Source organism: Panthera uncia (assembly GCF_023721935.1).
Source record: "Panthera uncia isolate 11264 chromosome A1 unlocalized genomic scaffold, Puncia_PCG_1.0 HiC_scaffold_17, whole genome shotgun sequence".
In the NCBI taxonomy this organism is placed as follows: Eukaryota; Metazoa; Chordata; class Mammalia; order Carnivora; family Felidae; genus Panthera; species Panthera uncia.
In genome coordinates, this window is record NW_026057577.1 from 49991943 (window position 1) to 50007324 (window position 15382).

The following is a 15382-nucleotide window of genomic DNA, read 5'->3' on the forward strand; positions in this document are numbered from 1 at the left end:
CAGCTATCTGAGTGGTTTGGGAATTAGCAAAAGAAGTTTTAAAAGAGGAACTGGCATTTAAAAGAAAAGCCATGCTAAAAAGGAGGACTGGGTCAGATTTTTACTTTAGGAACACACTTCTCTACCCCTTCCTATGTAGGCTGGGAACAAGCTAGCGAGTTCATACAGATGGTACCATATCACACTAAAGGAACACATCTTATATTTTTCGGGTCTGTTTTAATGTGAAAGCTATACAAAGAAACACAATGCCAATTTTGCATGTAAAATTCCACCGTTTTTTGTTTTTTTTTAAATTATCTGGCTGCTGATTTTTATTGTAGAGTTAAAGGTGAAAAGAAAAGATAACTTACAGTATTCTTTCATCACTTAAGGAATCCAACAGTTATTATGTTTCTTAATGTGTCTTATAAATAATAGCAGTTTTTCACGGCTCATCTTTCTCAGCTTGCGATGTGCCACATGTGTGATATGCTTTGGAGGAAGCTGGGGTATTACTCTTGAATAGATGCATGTTTATGTGTTGGCCCTGCCAGTCAGTAGCTGGGTTGCACTGAGCCTTCTTCACAGATGTCATGCACATCAGGGGTTGACTAACATTTTCTATAAGAGCCAAATAATAATAGTTTGGGCTTTGTAGGAAAAAAAATGTCTCTGTTGCACCTACTACTCACTTCTGCCATCATGGCTGGAAAACAGCCATAGACAATAAACGAATAGGTGTGGCTGTATTCCAATAAAACTTTATTCACAGTCACAAGCTTCAGCCATATTTAGCCCATGGACTGCAGTTTGCTAATCCCTGATACAGATAATGGTACCTTTCTCCCAGGGTTGCCCTGTGGGCTGTATGCCCTATGTCAAGTGATGAGAGCAGGGCCTGGTTTGACATCAGCTCTAAAACAGAGTCAGCTCCCTTATCCAGTGCCTCCGTGAGTCCCGGTGCTTCCACCTGTGATCTCAGTTACAATGTGCTCGGGTGAGGGGATGTGTGGTCATCACAGTATCAGACTGTTCAGGGAAGAGTTTCTCTTTGCATCCTTCTTACTACGTGTGAAAGTACTTTTAAATCTCTGAGCACAGAGCGAATGCCACTTGTTCTTGTTTTTGGTTTTGGTTTTCCTTCCCGGTGTCAGGGCAAGGAGAGAGAAAAGCATTCCCAGAGGAAGTGACCCCTTGGCCCAAAGAAGCCTCTTTATTCAATCTTCCTGTAGAGTTTTGAGAAAAAGCAGAACCGATTGGACAGTACATTTCCCCCCTTCTGGATAGGTTTTCTGATTTTGTGATAAAGAAAGTCAATGTGTGTGTAAGATTTGAGTTTGAGAAAAGGTGGCATGTTTCAACAATTTCTGTTTGAGCCTCATTCCAACACAGCAAGATAAAGAAGATTTACAGGAAAATCGCCACTGCTTTTGAGTTAGTAGCAAGAAATAGAGCCTGCCCTATCACTGGTTTAGGCAATAACCCTAAAAGTTAAATTTGTTGGGAGTCTTTTAAATTTTTTTTAGAAAGTGATACATTTCTACTTTACAATATTTGGAAAATGTAGGAAAGTATATAGGCAACAAAGAAACAAAACCCAACAAAGATTTACTCTCTCCATCTCATGTTGACAATCGGTCTCTTACTCCTTCTCATCTCTTACAATAGATGGAGACCCTCTCCGTTGTTTTAGTTTACAAAATTGGAGTCATACACCATGTTCATAGGGTTACATCTATAAGTTGCTGTTTTCACAATAATGGCATGAAGGGAACACATTACCATGTCTTTAAAAACTGTGTACAACATGGTTTTAAATGGCTGCAGATGATTCCAAATGTTGAGATAACACATTTGGAGGCTGACCTTTCGAGACTGCCCTTAGGAACTTTAACTCCTCCTCAGCACCTTTGTCAGAATTCGGAAAAGGAAAAGAAAGAGACAGAGAGACAGAGAAAGAGAGGCAGGCAGGGAGGGATGGATTAAGACTCAAATCAGTTCATTTGTCTCCTTTTTAAAGCAGCGAAAGGTTTGGTGCAGGAGAATCCTAAACCAACACGATTGTCCTTTCCGGCAGTCAGAGCTACAATGAGGCAAGTGGGCAGGAGTCTGATGTGGCAAGAGGTTAGCAGGAGCCCCACGTCAGTGGCCAACCTGTACGAGCTAGGATATTGCCCCAGACACAGGGCTGCATGGTGACACTTCGGGAGTTGACAGCATCTTTTCCTATGCAGAACCAGCACATGCCTGCCCCATCTTGATTAATTTTGTTGTTTCATCTTAGACATTCTCCTGTCACAGAACATTCCATGCTTGTGTGGAGCCATAATGAGTTACCCCAGGGATAACCCCTTTAGAACTAATAAATCTGTTACTCTTAGAGTAGTAAATTGTCTAAAGATACAAAGCGATACATTAATAACACTTAATATTATAACATTTGTGTCTGGATGGGTATGAAACATTGTATGTTAGCAATTAACCCCTTTGTTTGTGGCATTGATGAATGAGATTAGAGTTGGATTTAAGGATTTGTTAGATGACAAAGTCCAGTGACCTTAATTACTCTAATCTTATCTGACCTAGATGAATGAAATGTGTTTCCTGCACATAAAATGGTAAGCATTGTTACCTTATCATGTGTAGCTGCTGGTCAGATCTCTGATGTTAAAAACAAGAGTGGAATGAGAAATAATGAAGCAAAGACTAATTTATCCATAAATCTCCAAAAACAAAATTAAAGGTACCTCAGGTCTGGGCTCCATAACATATCCCTTCAATCCTTTTCTAATTTCTACCTAAAAATTTCTTTCTTGTTCCCAATTGTAAGAGTTTTACCTACACATTGTGAAAACAAAAACTTGCAGAGAGAACGTTAAAAAACAAAAAACAAAAAACAAACAAAAAACCATGATCTGATTATACAGATATAACCAATGTTTACATTTTGGTCTGTACCCTTCTAAGAAATTTTCTTCCATGCATATATACATAGAAATGAATATTTATTTTCCTAATATGTACGAATGGGAACATATTATACATATTGTTTAATAACATTCTCTTTTTTATGGTAAACAGTATGTCTTGGGCCAATATTGTTCCTCTTCTTTCAGAACACAGAGACTTAATTGTCTTTGTTCCTCTTCAGAGCAGCTGCTCCCCCCCCCCCCACTTCTAAAGGTCTGTCCCCCACACTCACTGCAGAAGACAATACAGCCTTCCCAGATTCTACTTCCCTCATTGTGCACGAAGCTCACCACACAGGCCGTTGTTAAGGATTTCACTGCTAATTGAGTAGGAAAGCAGAGGATAGAAAAATAACCACCATGGTAGATTCTATAGATTTGACGTACTTAGACCTTCCTGGTTCCCTAGCTGGGTGGTCCCTGTGTGGCATGAAAGGCTGTTGTCTGTCATCTCTGATCATGGGTAGAAAGCACATCAAATTTCCCCTCCCTTAGGCCTTTTCCTACCTTCACCCTCTGTAGGTCAGTGATTCTCAAGCTATCTGGGAGAAGATTCAGTTGCTTTTTGTTGTGTTTTCCTTCTAAGCGTTCTTTTGTTGTGTGTGGTAGAATACACATCATATAAAGTTTACTCTTTTGCCGCATGTTAAGTGTGCAGTTCGGGTCATGAAGTACATTCATTGTATGTTCAAATACATTCAGTATGTATTCATACATTGTTGTGCCACTGTCACTGCCGCCGTCCATGTCTAGAACATTTTTCGTCTTCCCAAACTGAAGTTCCATGCTTGTTAAATGGTAATTCTCCATTCTCCTCTTCCCCCTGCCCCTGGCACCATAGTTCTACTTTTTGACTCAAAGTCAGTCTGACTGTTCTCGGTACCTCAGGTACCGATTGGAATCATAGTATTTGTCTTTGTGTGACTGGCTTATTTCACTTAGCATAATGTGTTCAAGGTTCATTCAAGTTGTGGCATATGCCAGAATTTCCTTCCTTTTAAGGCTGGATGACATTCCCTTGTATCAAATATACCACTTTTTTAATCCATTCACTCTGCCTCTTGGCTCTTGTGAATAATACTGCTTTGAGTATGACTGTACAAATACCTGTTGGAGCCACTGTTTCAATGATTTCAAACCAGTGAAATTGTCAGATCATGTGCTAATTCTGTCTCTAATTTGGGGGGGAACCACCATACTGTTTTCTACCGAGTCTGTACTATTTTATAGTCCCATGATGGACAAGGCTTCCAATCTTCCCCTTGCCAAGACTTGTCTTCTGGGCGCTTATTGTTGCTGTTGTCTGATAGTAGTCATCCTAATAAGTATGAGGTGGGCATCTTATTGTGGTTTTGATTTGCGTTTTTCTAATAATTAGTGATTTTGAGCATCTTTTCATGTACTTATTGGCCATTTGGGTATCTTCTTTGGTGAAATGCCTATTCAAGTCATTTGCTCATTTTTTAATTGAATTGTTTGGGTTTTTGTTGTTTTGCTTTGTTTTTGACCTCACTTCCATTATAAATTAATACTTTTAGAAAATACAGTAAAATTACTATCACTGAATTACTGGATACCAAGATGAAGGATGTGGAGTCCCAGGACATCTTTTTCTAGCCATAATGAAGTAAAAGGGATCCATTTACCCTCCCACCTTAAATGATTAGGAAACCAGCAAAATATATAAAACAATGGTTTTCAGATATTGGACAAGAGTCCCTTTAGCAGTATGATCCTTCCAGAGAAGGAAAGAAACAAGATGTCTCAGCTTACCACTTGGAGGCAGGCCACAAGCATACCTTGGGGAGATCAAACTGATCCATGGTAACATACCTGTAGTTCAGAACAAAGTTGACTACTCTGTAAAGAAATACGGCTAAATCCAGGACCCTGCAGTAGGAATTCACAGTCACCACAATCCAGTCAAAAAATTACCAGCTATGCAAAGAAGCAGGGTATATGATCTATAAGCAGAAAGAAAAATCAACTGTTAGAAGATGAACTGTAATAAAAACGAAACAGAAATAAAAGACATAAAATATAAGCCCCATTTTAAAAAATATTAGGTTTAATAGATAAAAAATTATTCTCTCAGGTTGCTGTAATGGCTTCTAAATGTTTACTCCCAGCTTCTATTTTTATAGCTCCATGGGCTGGTAACAATTCACAGGCCATCACCCCATCAATAGACAACATTTGCTGTAGCCCTGCTTAGACCAGTTTTGTTTTTAATTCCCAGCAGATTGACTTGGATACTTGGTAAGGGCACAATCTGCTTTTGACTACATTGCCATACAAAAGTCTAGTGTCTCTAAGTGAATTTCATATCTCAAGGAGTTCCAGATGGAGTGGATCCCACCTCAATTGGTGTTCAGCACCATGCCAGACCCTGAGGGAACACCTGAGGTGTGGTCCTCAGAGTGAAGTGTGGCTGGGATATTTAGGAGAAGCCTAATTAGCAATGTCATTTTAGATAAGTAGAGACACAAGGTTTTAAGTAAAACCCTTCGGAGCCTAATTATTTCTTATTTTAGCATGAACTTTAGAGGAAAGTACTAAATCTTTCTGGAAATAGGTCCTCAGTTCACAAGATGCTGGGAGCTAATTATTTAATGCATTCAATTGCATGCATATTGTAACTGCAATATGCATTTTATTATGTACATTTCTGTAAAATGTACATTTTATATTGGAAGAGCCACTGTCGACCTCTAACCCGCTACCCCTATGAGGCAAATGTCCGTGGACACATTATTCCAGAAAAGAATGGAGTGTTTTAGGTTCTGTTAATTAGCAGCTTTCCTTTACACTCTCAAAGATTTCTTCTCAGCCTCTCCAGGTTCACTAGTTAACTAATAAATGTTAACTATCTATAGCTGTATGTCTCTGCATGTTTACTTATTTCATTTATTCAGATCTGCTCAAGAAATGTACAGTATCTGAGGGGTTAATTTAAAAATTACACAATTGGCCTCTGATATAATTTTCTAGAAGACAGCACTGTTGAATTCAAGTTAGATAGTTTTTGTTATTTTCTGTGGCAAAAGCATATCTGCCTGAGGGCAAGGAGTAGGGTCCTTAGGTGTGGGCAGTGGAATCATTCAGCAAGTGCTGGTTGCCTCACATCTCCTCCATCGTTTACAGAGCCTCATCATTCTCTTTGGTTTCCCCCGAAATCATCAGCGTCCATTTCCTAGGATGGGGCCATTTTGATCTGTTGGTGAGGAAAACCATTAGGTGGCAGAGCACAGAGGGATGCCTGCCTTATCTGGGTGTTGGCACATAGACCTCGAGTGCTCAGAAGAATGACAGAGGTCATGCCCTCCCTGGGCTAGGTCAGAAGTGAAAGAGGGCAAATGGTCTTTTTATTGTTTTCTTAACTTAAATTCAAGTTAGTTAACATACAGTGTAGTCTTGCCTTTAGGAGCAGAACCCAGGGATTCATCTCTTACGTATGACACACAGTGCTCATCCCAACAAGTGCCTTCCAATGGCTGTCACAAATTTAGTCTGTCCCCCCAACCAACACCTCTCCAGCCACCCTCAGTTTGTTCTCTGTATTGAAAAGTCTCTTATGGTTTGCCTCCCCCTCTGTTTTTATCTTATTTTCCCTTCCCTTCCCCTAAGTTCCTCTGTGTGTCTCTCAAATTCCACATATGAGTGAAATCATGTGATATCTGTCTTTCTCTGGCTGACTTATTTTGCTTAGCATAATACTTTCTAGTTCCATCCACGTCGGGCCTGGTTAGTACTTTGATGGTCGTCTTTTCATTTTGTAATCTCAAGTCCATATCCCTTTATCCTCCTGGGCAAAATAGAATCTCACGGTGATTACAATCATGTCTTAGAGGATACTCTGCCAAGATACATAAAGAGGTGTCTGTGACTTGGGCATTCATATCTGAAATGCTTGATGAGTGCCCAGCCCAGCTACAGCCTATCTGCACAACAGCACCTTTTCTGTTGTCAGTGAGACACTGATCTGTGGGTTGCTAAGTTTCTTTATGAGTTTCAGTATGTGTTCCCTCTGTACATGTGGAAACTAAGGTGACGAGTGGCCACTAGGAATGAATGCTCTAATTACTTTTGGTGACAGTAAATAAAATTAGTTAGAAATGGATCGGAAGTCTTGTCTATCAAGAAAGGACTCTTTTAGTTATCCTTAGGTCTGGCTAAATGGGCTTTCTGAAATGAGAATGTAATATTCCTCAGAGACTGAGTGTTCACATCGAATCACTTTCATTTAAAAATAATCATTTAGGGGATGGAGGTGAACTCTGTGTTAACTAGAAGTGGCAAAAATTGGATAATAAGGACTTTATTTATTTTTTTTTGTTTCTCTGCCTCTTAGCTTTCCTCTTTGGCATTCTCTAAACTTATATTATTGGTCACTTTTGTGTTGTTGTTTTTCCTTTCTTGACACCCTCAGCCAATCCCTTGGTTTCAAATATCACCATTGCTTTGTAAAAAAACAATCGAATCTCTCTTTACAGCTATGGACTTCCTGTTATATGAGTGAATAAATCTTTATCAGCTGAGCCATCTTGGTTTGGTTTTCTCTTGCTTGCCTCCAAAAGCATATTGACTCTTTTTCTCCCTGAATAGGAGAATGAATCACCCTGAAGCCAAGTCATGAGCATGTCACTATCATGGGCAGTAGTAATCTTTGGTAGTGCCCCACTCCCTACCAAAACACTGCATATTTGTAATGTAGCATGTGAGACTTTCCTGAATTTTGTCCCAGCTTGCCTCTACAAGCTCATTTCTTATGTGCTTCACTTACATGGTTCCTTCTGGTGAATAAAACACTTTAAGAGCTGCAGGGGCTCAGGGAAGAGGGGCTCCCCAGCCTAACGGCTTTCTAGGCCCTGAACCAAAGCCCACTCCCCCTCCCCTGCCCCCACTCCACCTCCAGGGACTGAACATGGAGCTAGCTGGTGTCAGCCCTTTTTTGACCTAGAAATTCACTTCTGTTTGGGAGACAGAGATGATTTTAGAGAGTTCTTCTGTGTCCCATTTTAGAAAAAGGGCAACTCAAATGTCCTAAAAGGTGAGAATTGCTTCTGCAAATATGACTCCTAGATCCCTGAATTCCAGGATCAGCAGGCTGTGCCCTCAAGATACGAGGTTCTCCCCTGGCAGCAGGAGACATACCCAGAGAATGGTGAAGCCACAGGACCAGCTTCAGTGCATGGAAGAACAAAAAGAAACAAGGTATTCAGGTGGCCAGCATGAGGGGACGTAGCCAACAAGCATCCAGTCGCTGTCACACAGATTTTTGGGCTGCAAAATGAGAAGAACTCAGAGAGCCTATTCCTATTTGTGACTGCAAGCTCAGGAGTTCACCCAGTTCCTGTAACCCTAAGGGAGAAACTCCCCACCATGAAAAGAGAATCAAGCAGTCTCCCTGCAGTGATGTCCTTTTCTGCAGACCCCCACCTGGTTCCAAAGTTCTCTGAGCAGAGTAACCATGGAAACTAACCAGTCATCCCAGTCTCCTTCCCTCTTCCCCTTGTGACTCCAAGAATGGGGGTCATACCCCTCAAGTGCTCCTTGGGTCGCGTGAGATCATGGGTCTGAAGAATGCAACTGGAAGTGGTGTCAGGGGAATAAGGTATTTACACCTTCTCATTTGGTCCGAGAGCTCCTGGGGCTAAAGAAAGTAATCCTACTGACCACAGGAAGTCCCAGGATTCTTAGCACACTGCACATTGATGACCATGTCAAATTCCATGACCCACAGGTCTTCCAGACCTTCCCATAGCCAGACTTTTCCAAATCCCACGCCTGCTCAGAAAGTGTTAGCCCAAAGGACGCATAAGTTTTCAGGCTGCAGAAGCTTCATTGAAGGTCAGGTTGAAACTGCCACTCCTTTCCAAGCCCAGGACATTCTTAGCAGCAAGTGAGAGAGAGAAACAAAGCCCCTCTGAACACACAGATACTTGCCTTTGGAATGACCTAAAACCTCTTATACTATAGCCCCCACATCCAGTCATCCAGGGCTGTAATTCCTCTCTGAATGCCAGCTGCCCCAACTCTGTGTTCTGGCACCAGTACCCAAACCCGCTGCCCCCATGTGTCCCTGGCCTAGGACAGGCCTAGGGTAGAAAACAAACTGGTTCTTTCTGTGGGCAGCCTGGCCAGCTCTACTCCCCTGCTCTTCTATGATATTGGGACAAATACATTCGATGTCCACAAACCAAGCAGTTATCTCTGTCTCCTACTAGGGCAATAGCTCTTTGGCAAATTCTTATATCTTCCTCCCTGCCTCCAGCCCCTCTACTAGTGTTGGATGGAGATACCCCCCACCCTGGGAGAGAACCCAGACAGATTGTCTCATGAGTAGTCTGGAGCATCATTAGCACTCCTTTCAAACTCTCAAATATCTAGCATATGTTTTTCTGTAATGAGAAAATACTCACAGTAGCACAAACAATACAGAATGCTGGGGTATACATGTAACTCCCAAGAAACCATAGTTTATTCTATGATAGTTCAATACCAAAGCCCAGGTAAGGGACTTGGGCCCCAGACACATGTGGCAGCTCTACTTGTCCTTGTAGGATATAGAGATGTGTCCTTTTCTCCAGATGACCTGGTTTCACCTTCTATGAACTCTCAGTCTGGGCCCATAGAACCCAGCCACCCAGATCATAGGAATCCTGAGCAGATAGTTTGGCTGAAATTACAGGAGGAGTTTTTATAAAGAATAGGAGAGAAATCAGGGACAAGTGGTTATTCTACCGTACTCCCTCCAGAATATGAAAATTTATTAACAGGGACTTGGGAACCAGTCCAGGGATTCTCCTTTGTTAGCAGATGACTCCTAATGAAGGCTAGGTATTTGGGCAAGAAAAGCCATCTTCTTATGGCATCACTATGCCACATTATCTGCTCCTAGGGGCACTTCCCTCAACCCCAAGATGTCAGGGGCCAGATATGCCTCCTTGGATTTGCAGAAATGATAAGCTTAGAAATGGAGAGGGCAGATGTCCCCAGTTGTTCATCTAGACCTGGTCTTTATGTGGTCACTGGGCCAGACAATATGTCAAAAATCCCAGATGATTGAAACTTCTTTCCTGACCAAACCATCTTCAGTGGTCTTGACTGAGGGGAGCACTTCCACAATTCTCAAAGGTTGTCTACAGAGCATTTTCAACAGCAGTTGGCAAAGAAATGCCCAGGCCTTCTTCCTGGGATAAGCATGGCAGGCATCAAGCACAGCATGGAGATGACCAGGATGATCCCAGGATCTGAATGAACATTTCCATCTTCCCTCTAAGTATTACTGGGGATGACATTCCAAAAGCAGTGCCCCACAGATGGGCCCTGGTTGGGATTTGAATTTGGGATGGTCCTTAATGTCATGAAGGGAGATGTCAATTTAAATGTCAACACAGGATCCAACTCTCAGATGATACCTTAAAAGATGAGAGGCTTGGTGTGACCTGGAGAGATGATGAATTACACTCAGGTGGCTCCAAGATGCTGCCTGCTTAGCAGAAGATGGTTTCCCTGCCATCTGGTGAGCACCCTCAGCAGGAGTAAGGTGTGGACTTCAGACCATTCCCTCCTGTGTCTCAAGGTCCAGGAAGCAACAATTATTTGCAAAATCTCAGTCAATCAGACCCATCAAAGAACTAATAGCCATTTTTGTCATAGTCACTGCTACTTGTCAGTTCTTCTAGAAACCCCATTAGCCTCAACATGGCTCCTCCAGTTTTATACAGCCAGGGAAGAAGGCCATGAATAAATCCCTGGCAGGCTCCCATGTGCATTCTGCTTGTATGAATTCTTTGAAACCTCCTACTATGTGCAGTCCAGTCATCAATGCTGAACTTGGCCTTGGGGAACCTCAAGCTTCTCCAGATCCTGCTGTATGTGGTGGGCCAGACATTGGTACTTGAATTAAATAACCCCATTTTAGGATTTGCTGCAACTCTGCTCGTTGATCTGCTTCTGTGAAAAATCTAGATGTCTTCTCTCTAGCCTCCAGAGCCCTTCCTTTCCCAAACCTGCTCTCCATGATGATGTTTTGAATATCCAAGTTTGTAATATCCACTTCTCCCAGACTGTACCATCATACCATCAAGACTGCAGTTGACTTAGATGACAACTCCCCTCTAACTCTTACACCCAACCTGCCATCAATGACCCAGCAACTTTTCACTCCAACCATATGTCCTTCTTGAATGCCATGGTAATCAACATGCTTTTCAGTGGGTCCTGACTTGATTTCATACAAACCTATCATGGGTCATGGATCCCAGGTGTCTTCAATGACACCTCAAGGACACACATGTTTTCCCAGGGGTTCTCTCCAGTATGAATCTCTTCCATAGCAGGTACCATTTCTTTACCATGGCCTGAGTGGAGGCAGGGGAACTTTCCTCCTGCCTCCCATTGGTGTCCCAGAAGAAAACACACTTGACCATCCCAATAACCTACCTCAAAAATTCAACAGGGGTATCTCCTTGCAAGCCTGAAGGCCCTAGGGGTCTTGACTGCTTCACTATACAGAGGAATGGCATGCTTTCTGTGTTTATGGACCCAGATCTCTAGGAGGTCATAGAATTAGAAATGGCCTTTATTACTCCATCTGAGAAGCCTAGTTCAGACACGTAAATAGTTCCCCTAAGGAGAAGTCTCAGGCCATAAACAGCAAGGGGGTCCTAAAGCTGGGTTCCTGGGTTTTTGCACAGAGTATAATAGCAAACCAGTCTTCAAATGGCAGTAGAATTACCTGGAATGGTGGGTATGGAGTCACTAGAAATTCTGGCCATCCTTCCAGGTACAGGCCCATCCATGCCAGACCTTCGCCCAATGAAATCACTGACCTCTCTTAAGTAAAAGCAAAGTGTTAATAAAATGCCCACCCACCAAAAAAGGAAAGGATAAAGAGAAAAAGAAATTAAGTTATGAAAAGTTGCGTATAGGGTAGGGATAGCAAGGAAATCTTTTTTTTTTTTTTTTTTTTTTTTTTTTTTTAATAACGAAGTTTAGGAACACCTGAGTGGTTCAATGGGTTGAATGTCTGACTCTTGATTTCAATTCAGGTCATGATCCCAAGATCCTATGATCAAACTCTTCACCAGCCTCCACACTGTGTGCAGCCTGCTTAAGATTCTCTCTTTCTCCCTTCCTCTACCCCTCTCTCCTGCTCACGCAAGTTCTCTCTCTCTCTCTCTCTCTCTCTCTCATAAATACATAAATACATACATACATATATAAAAAGTAAATAAATACATAAATTAAAAAAAAGAAATTTAGGACATTTGTTTTTCAGTTTAAGCACTGCTCAGCACTGTCCCCCTCTCTAAATATACAAATAGAGCTTCCTCACCCTTCGCCATCTGCTCCTTAAGTGTTTCCTTCCCTATGCCTGCCCTCCACCCTGGTCTGTTCTTCTCTTGCTGCCCCCCTCCCCCTGGCTGCTACAGTGGGCAGTATTATTTTGGGGAGATGAATCCAGCAGGAGCTTCTCTCCCCAGCACAGCGTCCTCCTGGTTTGGGGAGGCGGGATGAGGTCTGTCTTTGGGGTGCTCTGTGCCTTTTTTCTCCCTTGTGACTTTATTCACTACCTTCCTTACCCCCTCACTCTCGTTGTCTGTTCTCCTTTTCTTCAGAATTCCCAGGTGAATTTTATTAATGTAGGAGTGGAACAGATGCTAAAAGTTATCCAGGATTTTGTTTGTGTTTTCGCATTTTTGAATTTTGTGGTTACTTCTCTTTCTTCCTCCTCCCACTCACAAAGCATTCTGTGTAACTTCCATTAAATTTGGTATAAAACCACTGGCTGGGGCTGTGGTATCAGAAGAAGGAAATACACTGTTTCTTATAAGATTTTTTACTTTAAGTCTCAATCAAAAACTGACTTCCTTGAGACTCTTCCTGATCTCCCTGGGAAGACCAAATGCCATTTTCCTTTGGAACTTGGTACTGACATCTAACACTTTCTTCTGCACCCCCTTCCCTTTTTAAAATCTTTCCTATAAGCTGAAGCTGTATGAGAGTTGGGTCTGAGTGTGATTCAACTTTGGATGCTCTGCAGTGTTTTGCATATAGACGTTCATTGAATGTTAGGCAGATGTGTAAAATTTTTTTCTTTAACCACTTTAAATTATCCCTCACATGGGGGATGGTGGAGGAAGCAACGAAAACAAATTGGGACATAATACTCAATTTATGAAATTAGAAAAAAAAAAAGGAGCCTGAAAGAGGATATAACCTGAGCTATAAATAGCTTCAGAGAAACCAAGCAGCAGATAGATGACAGAGGTATTTCCAAGAGCTTACAAGGTGCTGAGGGTAAAAAGCTAGTCTTCCTAAAAAAGTGAGAGAAGTTGATCAGATTGCTTCTTTAAAAAATTTTTTTTTAATGTTTATTTATTTTTGAGAGAGAGAGAGAGAGAGAGAGAGAGAGAGAATGAGTGGGGGAGGGGCAGAGACAGCGGGAGACACAGAATCCGAAGCAGGCTCCAGGCTCTGAGCTGTCAGCAAAGGGACTGACGTGGGGCTTGAATTTATGAATCAGGAGATCATGACATGAGCCTAAGTCAGATGCTCAACCAACTAAGCCACCTAGGCACCGTGGATTGCTTCTTAACAGTGCATCTAGGCAATATTGGGGTTATTGTGTGTCTTCATCTGTCCAGGCTGCTGTAATAAAATACCACAATAGAAGGAGTGGCTTCAAGTAACATTTGTCCCTCACAGTTTTACAGGCCCAAGGCCCAACATCAAAACCCTAGGATATTTGGTGTCTGGTGCAGTTTGCTTTCTGGTTCACCGATGGCTGTCCCCTCACTGTGTTCTCACCATATGCCCTTCCTGAATGCCATGGGAAACAACATGTTTTTCAGTGGGGCCTGACTTGATGTCACATAAACCTATCATGGGTCATGGGTCTCAGGGATCTTCAATGGCACCCTGAGGACACATGGGTTTTCCCAGCGGTTCTCTCTAGTATTAATCTCTTCCGTACCAGGTACCATTTCTTTACAATGGCCCGAGTGGAGGCAGAGGAACTTTCCAACAGACAGAAGGGGCTGGGGTCTCTTTTATGAAAGCAATAATCCCTCTCATAGACCCCATGGATCCATAGATTGGATCACCTCTCATAGATCCCACCTCCTAAAACCAGTGTCCTGGGGAGTAGGTTTCAACATATGATTTTGGGCGAGACACAAACATTCGGTCTATAACATTGTGTGTGGTTCTGCCCTGCCTCCAAAAACCACCCACAGCCACATCAGATCAAGTGAAAAATGAAAAGCCATGCTGATGATAGCCCTATGCTGCCAATGGATCCTCTTAAAGCTGGGGAAGCCGGGATTTAAGTATCATTCTTTTTCACACTGTTTCTCAAGAAAAGTTGGAGGTTAAAATTTTGTCAGGTTCACTGGCATTACAAAATGATTCTTTTGTGCCATCCCCAAATTATTTTCTTATTCAAAGTAGCTTATTTCTGCCAGTCCCTGTTTAGTTAAATGAGGGCTTGGAAGTACAGTTGCCTATAGAGAAGAGAAGAAGGCCTGTGTATCTCTCTGTTTCAGAAAATACAGTTACCCTTGAACAACATGGGTTTGAACTCTGTGGGTCCACTGATAGATTTCTATTTTATCAGTACAGTGGGGAACTGCAAATGTATTTTCCCTCCCTTATGATTTTCTTGATAACAATTTCTTTTCTCTAGCTTACTTTAAGTATATAATATATCCTATAAAAATAGGATGAGAATATCACATGCAAAATATGTGTTAATCAACTGTTTGTGTTATCAGGAAGGCTTATTGGTAGTCGTTAAGTTTTGGGGAGTCAAGAGTTATATGCATATTTTCAACTATTTTTCGAGAGTAAACTGTATTCTGAGCACATGCCTACAACTTTTTGTGGCCATCTTTTTTTTTTTTAGCGTATGTTTTCTGCACTATATTTTTATTTACATTTAAGAATGAATGTTCTGAAGACTCTTCATTTTTAAAATTTTTTTGGGGGGGCACCTGGGTGGCTCAGTCTGGGCATCCAACTTCGGCTCAGGTCATGATCTCACGGATCATGGGTTCGAGCCCCGCATCAGGCTCTGTGCTGACAGCTCAGGGCCTGGAGCCTGCTTCAGATTCCATGTCTCCCTGTCTCTCTGCTCCACCCCTGCTCACACACACACACTCTCTCTCTCTCTCTCTCTCTTTCTCTCTCTCTAAAAAATAAACATTTAAAAAATTCTAAAAATAAAATATTTTTTTAATTAAACTTGTTTAGGCATTATGATGACAGTAATCCAGAATTAGTCACAGGCAAATGGATACAATAAATATGTGCTTTTAAGAAATCTCATGTCCAAGATTCTTAGCTTCTAAATGCACCGATAACGAGGAAGCCCCATGACACTGATGCTATGGGCACCAAACGCAAGCTACTGTCAGTTCACC